Consider the following 12,100-nt stretch of genomic DNA (forward strand, 5'->3'; position numbering starts at 1 on the left):
GATGATTTCTATTTACTTGTGGTCGATTAGCTTTTTCACAAGTCTCATGTGAACATGTTTCCCGAACGGATTATGATTTCATAATTTAAATTGGTATTTTGATTGCCTACTATATTTCCCCATTGGCATTCCTCAAGGTTGTGTTTGGTTTGAAGGAAAAAGTAGGGAAAAAAAAGGAAAGGTATAGAAACTTTTACAAACCTTATATAGGTTTTTCTACCTTTTCCTTCAAACCAAACATGCATGGCATAAAAGAAAAACATAGTGTATCTTATTCCTAGGGTGAAAGTAGATCTTTCTTTTCTTTCCAAGCATTAAATAAAACTCAACTCAATTATGCATATTGTACAAACTGTATGGAGTTGGTTACACGAATCCTGATCGATTCACCATTCCATTCAGCTCATTGTCATATACATTGTTAAATTATGGACCCTTAAAAGCATTTCTAATTAACTACTTCAGCCCATCTGTTCTTTGTCTGGGCCCAACTCTTCTAGTAGCTTAAATTTGTAATAGGTCTCTTCCTACTGCTTTTTTGTAGATGATCTTCTTAGTATGTGCCCAAGCTATCATGGTTTACTTTTTTTCATTTCATCTCCAATTGAAGGTACTTCTAGGTTCCACCAAAGAAGCCATCTCATAATGTTTTAGCTCATACGTTATGTTCTTACTCGTTGTCTTGGTCGAGTCCACAATTGTGGTTCGAATATCCTCTTATGTAATCTCTCTTTATTTTCAATAAATGATCTTGTTTTATATGATGGTAGAGTGACCATAGGCCCTCGTTTAATCCTCAACATGTTGGAATATCCAATGGCCATGTGACAAGCCACATGTTGATGGAAGATGATTATTTTATGGTTATCTCCATGCAACACTCTCACACACAATCATTCATTTTAAATTATTACTTATTTATTTATTTTCTATAAAAAAATAAATTAATTTGATTGTTTATTTGAAAATGTTTTTATGCATGGAGATACCAATATTGTTGGATTATTCTGGATCCAAATTCCATCTCTTATTAGGTCAATGGATATCCATTTGACCCAGTCTAGACTGGATGATCATGTGGATAGATCCTTGGTCAGTATGAGACACTTGTCTCAATTTGGAGAGGCCTTGACTTGGTCTTCCCTCCAAACGTTCAAGTCGATTACACTCCCTCCTCAAAACAAGGAAGGGAACGTTGGGGAAATACCTATATATATGGCTATCACAAAGATAGCAGAGTGTGCAAAAATCAAAGATAACTTGGAAGGTCAAGCAACCTCCAAATTTCGGCTCCATCTAGGTTTGACAGTTCTCTCTTGCATTTTGTCTGATAGGTGTCTCGTATCCTATATTTTGCAGCTACTCTTTTTCTCCTTGTATGCAGGTATGGTACACCAAGATCTCAGCCGTTCACATTTGCATCTATCGGTGCTTCACTAGTATCAAAGCCAAACATCGACTGACACAGTTTTCTAAGTGTAGCCGTGCCACACCGGACAACACCCCATCTTTTAAGCTTCAGAAAAGGGAGAGGAGAGATAATACAACAAGTTTGAGAGTTTCCTCCTTTTCTCCACCGAAGCACTACTCGAGAGTTTCATCATCCTCCACCGAAACCCTATTTCAGGTCTTCTTTCTTCTTCGTTGAGATATCAGACAAGCTCCAACAGTTGCTCCTTATTATTATTATTCTTGCTCTAGCGACTCTAGACGAATAGAAACTCTGGCAACTCCAAACCTGGTTCCAATTTCCTCATTTTTTTTGCTCGAAAGAGACGCCTATTTGAGTTTTCTCGGAAGGATATACGAATTTGCTGCTTGAAGAACTGCAAAAATTTTATCTCAGATCTGAAGTCTGAAGTAGGAAACCCTAAATAAATTTAGGGCTTTTACTTTTTTTCGTTCACTACAGAACAAATATGGTTAGATAAGGCAGATTCAACCAGTGAGCCAAACCTAAGCATCTCAAATCGGGTATTAGAGTTTTATTTATTTTCTAATTTCGCCCATTTCAATTTTTGTTCATTTTTGCAATCGTTAATTCTTACATCTTATTAATTATTTACTATCATTTTTTTAGGATACATTTTTTTTGGCTCCAAACCACTTAGAAGTATCATTGTCGAATGCGAAAGCTATTGTTGAATTAAAAGGAGTAGTGGGAGCTGGATAAATTAAATCTGCTGGATAACTTAGCTGCCGATTAGTATTTTTGCATAAACAACTAAGTACTTTATTTGCATTTACTTTATTTATTTATTTTTGGCCTCCGAACTTGAATGACAGTCTTATAAAATATAGCCAACTGATTTCTATATTTGCTTTATTTATTTTTAAATATTCTTGTTGTTTTGAACAATGCCTTCTACTGCCTTATCCCAAGAACTCAGTAAAACTAAGAAATTGAATGTCACCAATTATGCTCTCTGGAAACATAGGATTAGAAGGATACTTGTTAAAGAAAATGTTGATTATGTTTTAGATAAATTTGTTCCTGCTAAACCTATTGATGATGATTCCTTGATTGTAATTCGTGAATATCAAAAATGAGAAAAGGATAACAAGAAAGTAAGAAATTGTTTGTTAACTTTTATGGAGCCTGACATAGAGGTTGTGTTTGAAGAATATAATAATGCTAAAGATATGTTTGAAGCCATTAAAGAAACATATGAAAAAATAACTTAAACCTATGTTCAATTGTTAATTGAAAAATATTATGGCTGTGAAATGAGAGAAGAGGACTGGGTAGTACATCATGTTAGTAAAATGAATGTGATTGCCAAAGAATTGGCAGCCACTAGGAACCCTATTCTTGAGAAAATTCAAGCCTCTCATCTTCTTGGAATTCTATAGTAACAACTTTAAACCTATCTGGAAGAGAAGTTAGCATAAAAAACTTACCTACCTTGTTAGGATTAGAGGCTGAAAGGAAGAGGAAGAAATCCCAACCTTCATCCTTAATGGTTACTCCCAAACCAACTGAAACTTCCCAAATGGCTGAAAAACCTAAGGGCAAGTTTTTCAAAAATAATAATGGGAAGAAATTTAAATTATCAAAAGGATTCAAGAAGACTAAGGGTAAACATTGCTTTAATTGTAGAAGACAAGGCTATGCAAAATATAATTGCCTTGAATGCAAGAAGAATAAATCAAATAATGAAAAAGGAAAAACTGAAAAGAAAGACATAGTCTATGTAATCTCTGAATCCTACTTTACTGATTTTGATTTTTCTGATTGGTGCATAGATTCTGGTTCCTCTAAGCATATTTGCAAAACAAAAGAGATGTTCATGGAACTGAAGGAAATGAAAACAGAAGAACACAGTTTTTTTATGGGAAACAACACCTACACTGATATACTTGGAACCAGAAAAGTGAAGATCCCCATAAATGAGAACACAAATTTAATCCTTAATGATGTATTGTATGCACCTAATTTTAGGAGAAATTTATTGTCTATACCTTTGTTAGATGATAAGGGTTTTGATGTACATTTTAGGGGAGGAAAAGTGACCATAGGAAAGCATGGTAGAGTTTTAATGTTTGGGAATAAGTGTGATGGATTGTATCATTTGACTATTAATAAAGTTGATGCTCTTTCTAGTTATGATTGTGCTTATCATGTGAATGAAAATGCATACATATGGCACATGAGACTTTGTCACATAAACAAAGATAAAATGATGAGAATGAGCTCCAATGACTTAATTCCCAAAATAGAAATGAATTTCAATTATTGTGAACCATGCCTTAGTGGAAAAATGACTAGACCCCCTTTTAAGAAAGGAAAGAAATCAGAGGAATTATTGGCTACAATACACTCTGATGTTTGTGGCCCTTTGAACGTAAAAATACATAGGGGTATGGAATGTTTTGTAACTTTTATAGATGATTTCTCCATATTTGACTTTGTGTATCTGATTAAAAGGAAATCACAAATGTTAGAGAAAGTTAAAGAATATAAAACACTTGTAGAAAATCAATTGGGTAGAAAAATAAAAACTCTTAGGAGTGATAGAGGTGGAGAATATATCTCTAACCTATTTACTAACTTTTGTACACAAAATAGAATCATACACCAATTAACAATGTCCTTCCCGCCACAATAAAATGGAGTTGCTGAATGGAAAAATAGGACTATGTTGGATATGGTGAGATCAATGTTATCTCACTCTTGTCTAGGAACACACTTTTGGGGGAAGCCTTAAGTACTGCTGTATATATTTTAAATAAGGTTCCATCTAAAGTTAATAGTTTAACAACCCATGAAATGTGGACTGGTAGAAAACCAGACTTGACTAACATCAAAATTTGGGGGGCTAGTGCCTATGTAAGAGTTCCAAATCAGCAAAGAAGTAAGTTAGATAAAAGAGTCTAAGGTGTACCTTTATAGGGTATAGTGATAATAACAAAGGGTATAGATTTGTTAACCATAAATCTTATGGAACAACTGAATTAATAGAAAGCAGGGATGTTGTTTTTCTAGATGATCAAATTGAGGATAATAAATAATTACCTAGCTTATTTGAAATAAATAAAGAAATTATAGAAGTTGAGACTACACCTAATAAACAGGTTTCACCTAATAATGACACCTTAGGTAGAATTCAAAGAGAAAGATTCCCTTCATCAAGATTAAAAGATTATTATACCTACTTGAATGAAGAGTCTCTTGATGATTCAATTGATTTTGAAGATGCTATGGATGCACCTGATAAAGAAAAGTGGTGTGAAGCCATAGAAGAAGAGTTAGACTCAATAAATAAAAACCAAGTTTGGGAATTAGTTGATTTACCCAAGAATAAGAAACCTATAGAGTGTAAATGGATATTAAAGAGATAACTCAATGCTGATGGGTTTATAGAAAAATATAAGGCAAGATTAGTAGCAAAAAGATACACCCAAGTAGAAGGGATTGATTATGAGGAGACTTACTCTCTAGTTGCCAAGTTTACCTCTATTAGAATCCTAATGTCCTTGGTTGCCTTTTTGGACTTAGAGTTGTGCCAATTAGATGTTAAAACTAATTTCCTCAATACAAAGTTGAATGAAGAAATATACATGACTCAACCCAAAGGTTATGTAATAGAGGGACAAGAAAATAAAGTGTATAAATTAAAGAAATCATTGTATGGTTTAAAATAGTCATCTAGGATGTGGTACCATACCTTCCATGAAGCAATCTCTAAACTTAGATTTATACCTAATCCGTTTGATCATTGTGCTTACTCTTTGAATAGTGGGAGCAGTTTTGCTGTTCTTTCATTTTATGTAGATTATATTCTTATTACTGGAAATGATGTGTCTATGATTAATGAAACTAAAGATTGATTAAAAACCAACTTTGAAATGAAATACATGGGTGATGTAGATTATGTACTTGGAATTAAAATAGAAAGAGATAGGAACACTAAAACCTTAACTCTTTCACAAGAGCATTACTTGGAGAAAATCCTAAGGAAATTTAATATGAATGATTGTAATGGAGTTGAAACTCCAATTTGTAAAGGAACCAAATTAAGTAGGGATATGGCTCCCACTAATGATGAAGAAATAGAGAAAATGAAGTATAGACCCTATGCTCAAGCTATTGGTACCCTGATGTATGCCATGCTTTGCACAAGACCAGATATCTCATATGTTGCAAGTCTTATTAGTAGATACCAAAGTAACCTAGGTAAAATAGATTGGAAGACTGTTAAAAGAATATTTAGATATTTGTAGTTAACAAAATACTTCAAATTAACCTATCGTGCAAATGATTTAGAGTTACTGGATTATTGTGATGCTGATTTTGTAGGTGACTCGGATGATAGAAAATCCACAACCGAGTAATTATGCCTCTTAGGAGGAGGTGTTGTCTCATGGACAAGCAAGAAACAAAGTTGTGTAGCTAAATTCACCATGGAAGCTGAGTTTATCTCTTGTAGCTTTATGGCATCTGAAGCAGTTTGGATTAGGAGATTCTTGGAAGAATTCTGAATTCCTGATGTGCCAATACGAGCTGTGAAAATATTCAATGACAACCATGTTGCTATTAAGACAATTAAAAATGGTGAGGTCGGCCCTAAAGGGAAACACATAGATCTTCATTACCAATATTTATATGATGTCTACCAATGGAACGAGATCCTGGTAGAATATGTGCCTACAAAAGATATGATTGTCGATCCTTTGACTAAACCCATTGCAATTATAAATTATGTAAGGCACGTTAAAGCAATGGGGTTGGTTGGCACTTATTCATCTCGAGCCTAACTGGCCAAGTGGGAGATGATGGTAGAGTGGCCATAGACCCTCGTTTAATCCTCAACATGTTGGAATATCCAATGGCCATGTGACAAGCCACATGTTGATGGAAGATGATTATTTTATGGTTATCTCCATGCAACACTCTCACACACAATCATTCATTTTAAATTATTACTTATTTGTTTATTTTGTATAAAAATAAATTTATTTGATTGTTTATTTAAAAATGTTTCTATGCATGGAGATACCAATATTGTTAGATTATTCTGGATCTAAATTCCAGCTCTTATTGGGTCAATGGATATCCATTTGACCTAGTCTAAACTAGATGATCATGTGGATAGATCCTTGGTCAATATGAGACATCTGTCTCAATCTGGAGAGGCCTTGACTTGGTCTTCCCTCCAAACGTTCAAGTCGGTTGCGCTCCTTCCTCAAAACAAGGAAGTGAACGTTGGGGAAAAACCTATATATATGGCTATCACAAAGATAGCAGAGTGTGCAAAAATCAAAGATAACTTGAAAGGTCAAGCAACCTCCAAATCTCGGCTCCATCCAGATTTGACAGTTATCTCTTGCATTTTGTCTGAGAGATAGGTGTCTCGGATCCTATATTGTGCAACTACTCTTTTTCTCCTTGTATGCAGGTTTGGTACACCAAGATTTCATCCGTTCACCTCTGCATTTATTTGGTCCTTCATTATAGCCAATAAAAATAAAGAAGACCATCTCCCATATTATCCTTTATGTCTTTCCACTCATCCATCTAAACATTTGCAACTCTACCACTCTCCTTTTTTAAACATGTTTCTTTTACTATTCAACACTCTTCTCTATAAAACATTATTGTTGGCCTCATAGCCACTTTGTCACGAGGCTAATTGGCGAGGCCCCGTGTGGCACTCGGATGGGGCGAGTAAGCCTAAGCAACAAAGCAAACACACACAAAAGGCAACAAAATGGCACACGAATTAGCAAAAGGCTACTTGTATTGCATTAATAGGCGGCAAGCACAAGCACACAGTTCAGTGTCGAGGGGATCTCGTGCTTAACCTTTACACGCTTATGAACTCACTCGACTACCTACCTCCCCTCAAAGAGTACGTTAAGCTTTTGGGGGAGTGACAAAAGGAAACATCAAAAAGATGAAAAGTCATACTACGGAATTACAATAATGCCATTGGAAATCCCCTATACAAAATACATGCAATGTCCCACCCAAGCAAGACACACAGATGGACACTCGGATGGCAGCCTGTGGGCGTGGTGATGACACTTGAAGGCATGGAAAAATTGTCCCTTGTGACATTCTCCTCCACTCAATTCCGTCTTCATCCTCGAAGACCAGCTTCTACTTGTGACTTGAACTTCTTGTTGGTGAAGGAAGGATCTTCAACTGCTCCACGGATAGGGTTTCTTCCAAGGCCCAGATAGGTGGTTGGGTAGATGGCTTCTAGATGTTCTTGATGGTGGGAAAAACCCATGGCTAGTCCTTAAGTTAAGTCCCTACCGGGCTGCTTCAAGGTAGGATTTTGGGTGTTCCCCGATGGTGGTAGGACAATTGGTGGCCAAGGCTGGGTCAAAATGATGATTTGGATTTTTCGGGTATTGGTTCCCTTGCATTTTTGCCCAAGGATGGCTACTCACCGTTCTACTACGTGGTTCGGCTTGAGGAAGGGTGATAATGTGGTTCCTATATTGTTTGGGTGACACTCGCTCTCCCCGATGATTAAGGTAGTGGGTACGGTTATAGTTGAAGTTGGCCTTGGGGCTTCTCTTAGGCCCACCAGTTGTGGGCATGTGTGGCTTCTGCTGCAAGGGTGGCTTCCGCTGCTATTGTTGGTGTTGTGGTGGCGTTGGCACTAATGCTGGCGTTGACTTCTTCCTAGAGCTGCTGTGATCACTTCTGCTTGCAATGGTGGTGGCTGTAGATCTCTTAGCCACCAAAGGTTGAGATTGGTGTTGGAGTTGCAAGGCCGAGACTTGCTTCTTCTTGGTGCTGGCTGTGGCGATCATGTTGACCATGCAAAGTGACTACTCGTCCAAGATCATCAGGGTGTCAAGGTGAGGCGTCGGTGCCGCTTTCGCCTGTATCATGAAGTCCATTCCAAGGACAACATCAACATCATCTATGTGAACGACGGAGAAGTCAGTCTCTCCATCCCAGGTACCGAGTTGTAGTCTTACTCGGCAAGCCATGCCTTTAGTAGGTGTGGCACCTGTGTTAACTGCTTTAAGCCAGCCGGACTCTTTGGATACGACCAAATTAAGTCTCTTGGCCACTGCAATGGATATGAAGTTGTGAGTGGCCCCCGTGTCAACTAGGGCCCTGGTTGGCCTCCCGCCAAGGATTACATCAACATACCTCAGTCCTCTCTTAACTGAGGCGGGCTGTTTGGAAGTAGCCCCTTTCTTCATCATGGCATTGAAAAGTTGGAGGGCGCCCACTCTTGGCCTATGGGTACTCCATTCCCCATCACTCTGCTCATCATCACTTAGCTTGGCAATGAGGGCATTCAGCTTTGCTCGCTTTGGGCAATTCCTGGTCAAGTGCTCCTCCTCACAAATGTAGCAAGTAGGAGGACGGCTGGGTCTTCCTTGATATCTGCTGTTGTAGTAGCTTTGACTTCCTTGTGGCTGCTTCCCTTTGTGGCGCTCGACTGGTCTGTGGTTGAAGTGTTGCTTCTCCTTTGGGGGACTCGGTTGTCTATCTCCCCCACTCAAATGTGTGGTACGCGGGCTGGCTGGTCTGCTTCCTTCATCATCCGACAGTCTCCGTTCACTAAGTTGTTCGGCCACAACCATGGTGGTGGCAAGGTCCTGAACATTGCGTTGTTGGAGCTCGAGCCCGGCCCAAGGCTTTAGGCCATCCATGAAGTTGAACAATAAGTCCTTGTCTGACATATCGGTGACTTCCAATGTGAGGGCTGAAAACTCTTTGACATATTCATGGAGGGAGTCGCCGTACTTGAGAGTCTTCATCTTGCGACGAGTGAGGTACTCTACGTTCTCTGGGTAGAATTGTCTCTTCAGCTCTCGTTTAAAGTCAGCCCAGATACGGATAACACACGTACCACATTCCATGTCAACACACCTTTTGCGCCACCACAACATAGCGACATCAGTCAAATACATAGTAGCAGTATGCACCTGAGTCATTTCATCAATCACATTGGCGGTGGCAAGGTACTGCTCCATTTGCCACATGAAGTTGTCAAGCTCTCGTGCATTGTGGGTGCCCGAATAAGGAGTTGGCTCCCTAATCTTGATGTTGGAGGGAGTATGTGCAAATGAAGTGCTGGCTGGATTGGAGACGGCCCTCTTCAGGATTGCACATTTAGCTTTGAGTTCCTCTAGTTGAGCTTGGGTGTCGGAGGAGGCACATGCGGCTGCCTTCATTGAGGCCCACTCCGTTCTCATTTCATCTAGTTGGGCTTGAACAGCCATTGATGTGGAGATGGTTCTTCTCCACGTTGCCCACTCTTTCTTCATCTCATCAAGCTGGGCTTCAAAACTGTTAAGCCTGTCTTGGACTTGCAAGTTGGAGGAGCTTGCTTCTTGTTGGCGCGCATTGCTGCAAATTTCCTTGAGCGTGCCATTGATTATGTCACGGACCTCGTCCACGACTCCACTCAGGCGACCTTCCATCTCGACCAGTGTACTATCCATGGTTTCCATATTTTGATGCATCTCGTCTATCGAGTCTCACATCTCACCTACGGTGGCTTCACAACGCAGCATGCGCAAGTCAATGGTTGCATGCTTGTTGGAAGATTTCTCTCGTTTGTTGGGCTTCGGTGCCTTGTCCTTGCTGATGTCGTCGGCGGGCGCATCATCGGCCTCATGGGTTGTGGAGAGTCCATGCTCGATCTCCTCCACGATGTCCCTGTTGTGCTTCATGTTGTAACTCGTGTCGCGGGTCAAATGGCTTATAAGGAGCTCCTACTCTGATACCAACTGTCACGGGGCTAATCGGCAAGGCCCCGTGCGGCACTCGGATGGGGTGAGTAAGCCTAAGCAACAAAGCAAACACACACAAAAGGCAACAAAATGGTACACGAATTAGCAAAAGCCTACTTGTATTGCATTAATAGGCGGCAAGCACAAGCACACAGTTCAGTGTCAAGGGGATCTCGTGCTTAACCTTTACACGCTTATGAACTCACTCGACTACCTACCTCCCCTCAAAGAGTACGTTAAGGTTTTGGGGGAGTGACAATAGGAAACATCAAAAAGATGAAAAGTCATACTACAGAATTACAATAATGCCATTGGCAATCCCCCATACAAAATACATGCAATGTCCCACCCAAGACACACAGATGGACACTCAGATGGCGGCCTGTGGGCGTGGTGATGGCACGGCAAAATTGTCCCTTGTGACAACTTTGTCAAATTTTCCTTTTAGCTTGAGGGCTGAGTAATTCTCCTAGGACATAGGATTACGGATACATCCTCTATTTTGCCCATTCTACTAGTTAGGAGACGTTCTTTTTTCGAATTTTGAGAGGGATAAAGTTGATCAATGAAGTTTTAATTCCCAATGACCATTACAATTATATGCTTTTGTTATCAGAAAATTTTGTTGCCATTAAGATGTTATAACAGAGAAAAATAGTTCCGATTTTAACACTTCAATGCCCCCCATCCCTCCCCTCGGGAAAATTTTGAACAGACATCAACTAACAAATTTCTTGTCCATTTATACTAAAATGCTGATGTGCATTTAAGTTGTTTTAAATATAAACTTGGTTTGAAAAAAAAAATATAAATACAAATATATAAAATGCAAAACCTTGTATTTTATATATAAATATATTGTACATATTTGTATTTTCATATAGAGTAAAACCTTATATTTTTTATTATTTTGTATATATTTATACTATAGATATTTATATTTATATTTTTTTCTCCTTCCAAAACTGAGCCATAATGATAAAAGACAGCAATGCCAATCATCCTGTAACTCAACTCTGGAAAACAGTATATAGTCAAAAAAACAATCTGACACAAACTGCAAGGCCAACCCTAAGTGTGAAAGATCCAGGCCAAGTTGAGTCTATCCGGACTAAACCCACGTAACATCCGTAGACCTCACGTGCACCCTTTTCTGTCCTCACCCCTTAAGAAAAACTCCAAAAAAAAACTAAGGATTAATAAGATTCATTTGATCCAAAAGATAATTTGACGCCTTGGTATTGAACCAAACTAGTCGATCCGACCTTAATGATCGAATTGGGTTGATTGGGTTTGGGTGGGCTTAAATCCCTATCTTGTATCTATAGATATGGGCATCATGTAGGGTGTCAACAGACCGGTTTTGGATTGGACTCCATCCAAATCGAAATCAATTTGGATCAATTAACAAGATATATTGAATTGGACCAGTTCAAACTTAATGGTTCAAAGCATGGTATTTAAAACCGGCCTAGTGACAAAAACTGGTCAGGGGTCCGGTTACCGGGTCGAACGGTCCAATCGTTTGAATGCTTGACCCGTTCTGACAAAAAATAAAAACGATCAAAACCATTTGCATGGTTCAAATGATTAACCATCCGGTTCAGCGGTTCACTGACCAAAATCAATGGTTTTGAGGCCGGTTTTGGGGGAAAACATACCAGTTCCCGGTTTTTCTAATCCAACCGTCCAGTTTGATTTAGTTTTGAAAACCATGGTTCAAAGTATTTATTGAATTAGATTGGCCATCGTCCGTCCATAATAAATTTATATTAAATTGGGTTGGATTGAGCCAATAGCCGATTCATTGATAGGTTCTTACAGGTGTCAATAAACCAGGTTTTATTTAAAACTAATTTAAATTAAAATAAATTGAATGGTCTAAACA

At 38.7% G+C, this 12,100-nt stretch overlaps 1 long non-coding RNA gene across 1 annotated transcript; it reads left to right on the forward strand.

Moving 5' to 3' along the window:
• The first annotated feature begins 1,240 nt into the window (after positions 1-1,240).
• Positions 1,241-6,486, forward strand: LOC148802744 (uncharacterized). Its single transcript, XR_016082843.1, has 3 exons — positions 1,241-1,300; positions 1,385-1,627; positions 5,801-6,486. It is a non-coding gene; the product is annotated as an uncharacterized LOC148802744 (long non-coding RNA).
• The last annotated feature ends 5,614 nt before the right edge of the window (positions 6,487-12,100 follow it).

This window comes from Nelumbo nucifera, chromosome 2 (assembly GCF_055504915.1).
Source record: "Nelumbo nucifera cultivar China Antique chromosome 2, China Antique-T2T, whole genome shotgun sequence".
NCBI classification, from domain to species: domain Eukaryota; kingdom Viridiplantae; phylum Streptophyta; class Magnoliopsida; order Proteales; family Nelumbonaceae; genus Nelumbo; species Nelumbo nucifera.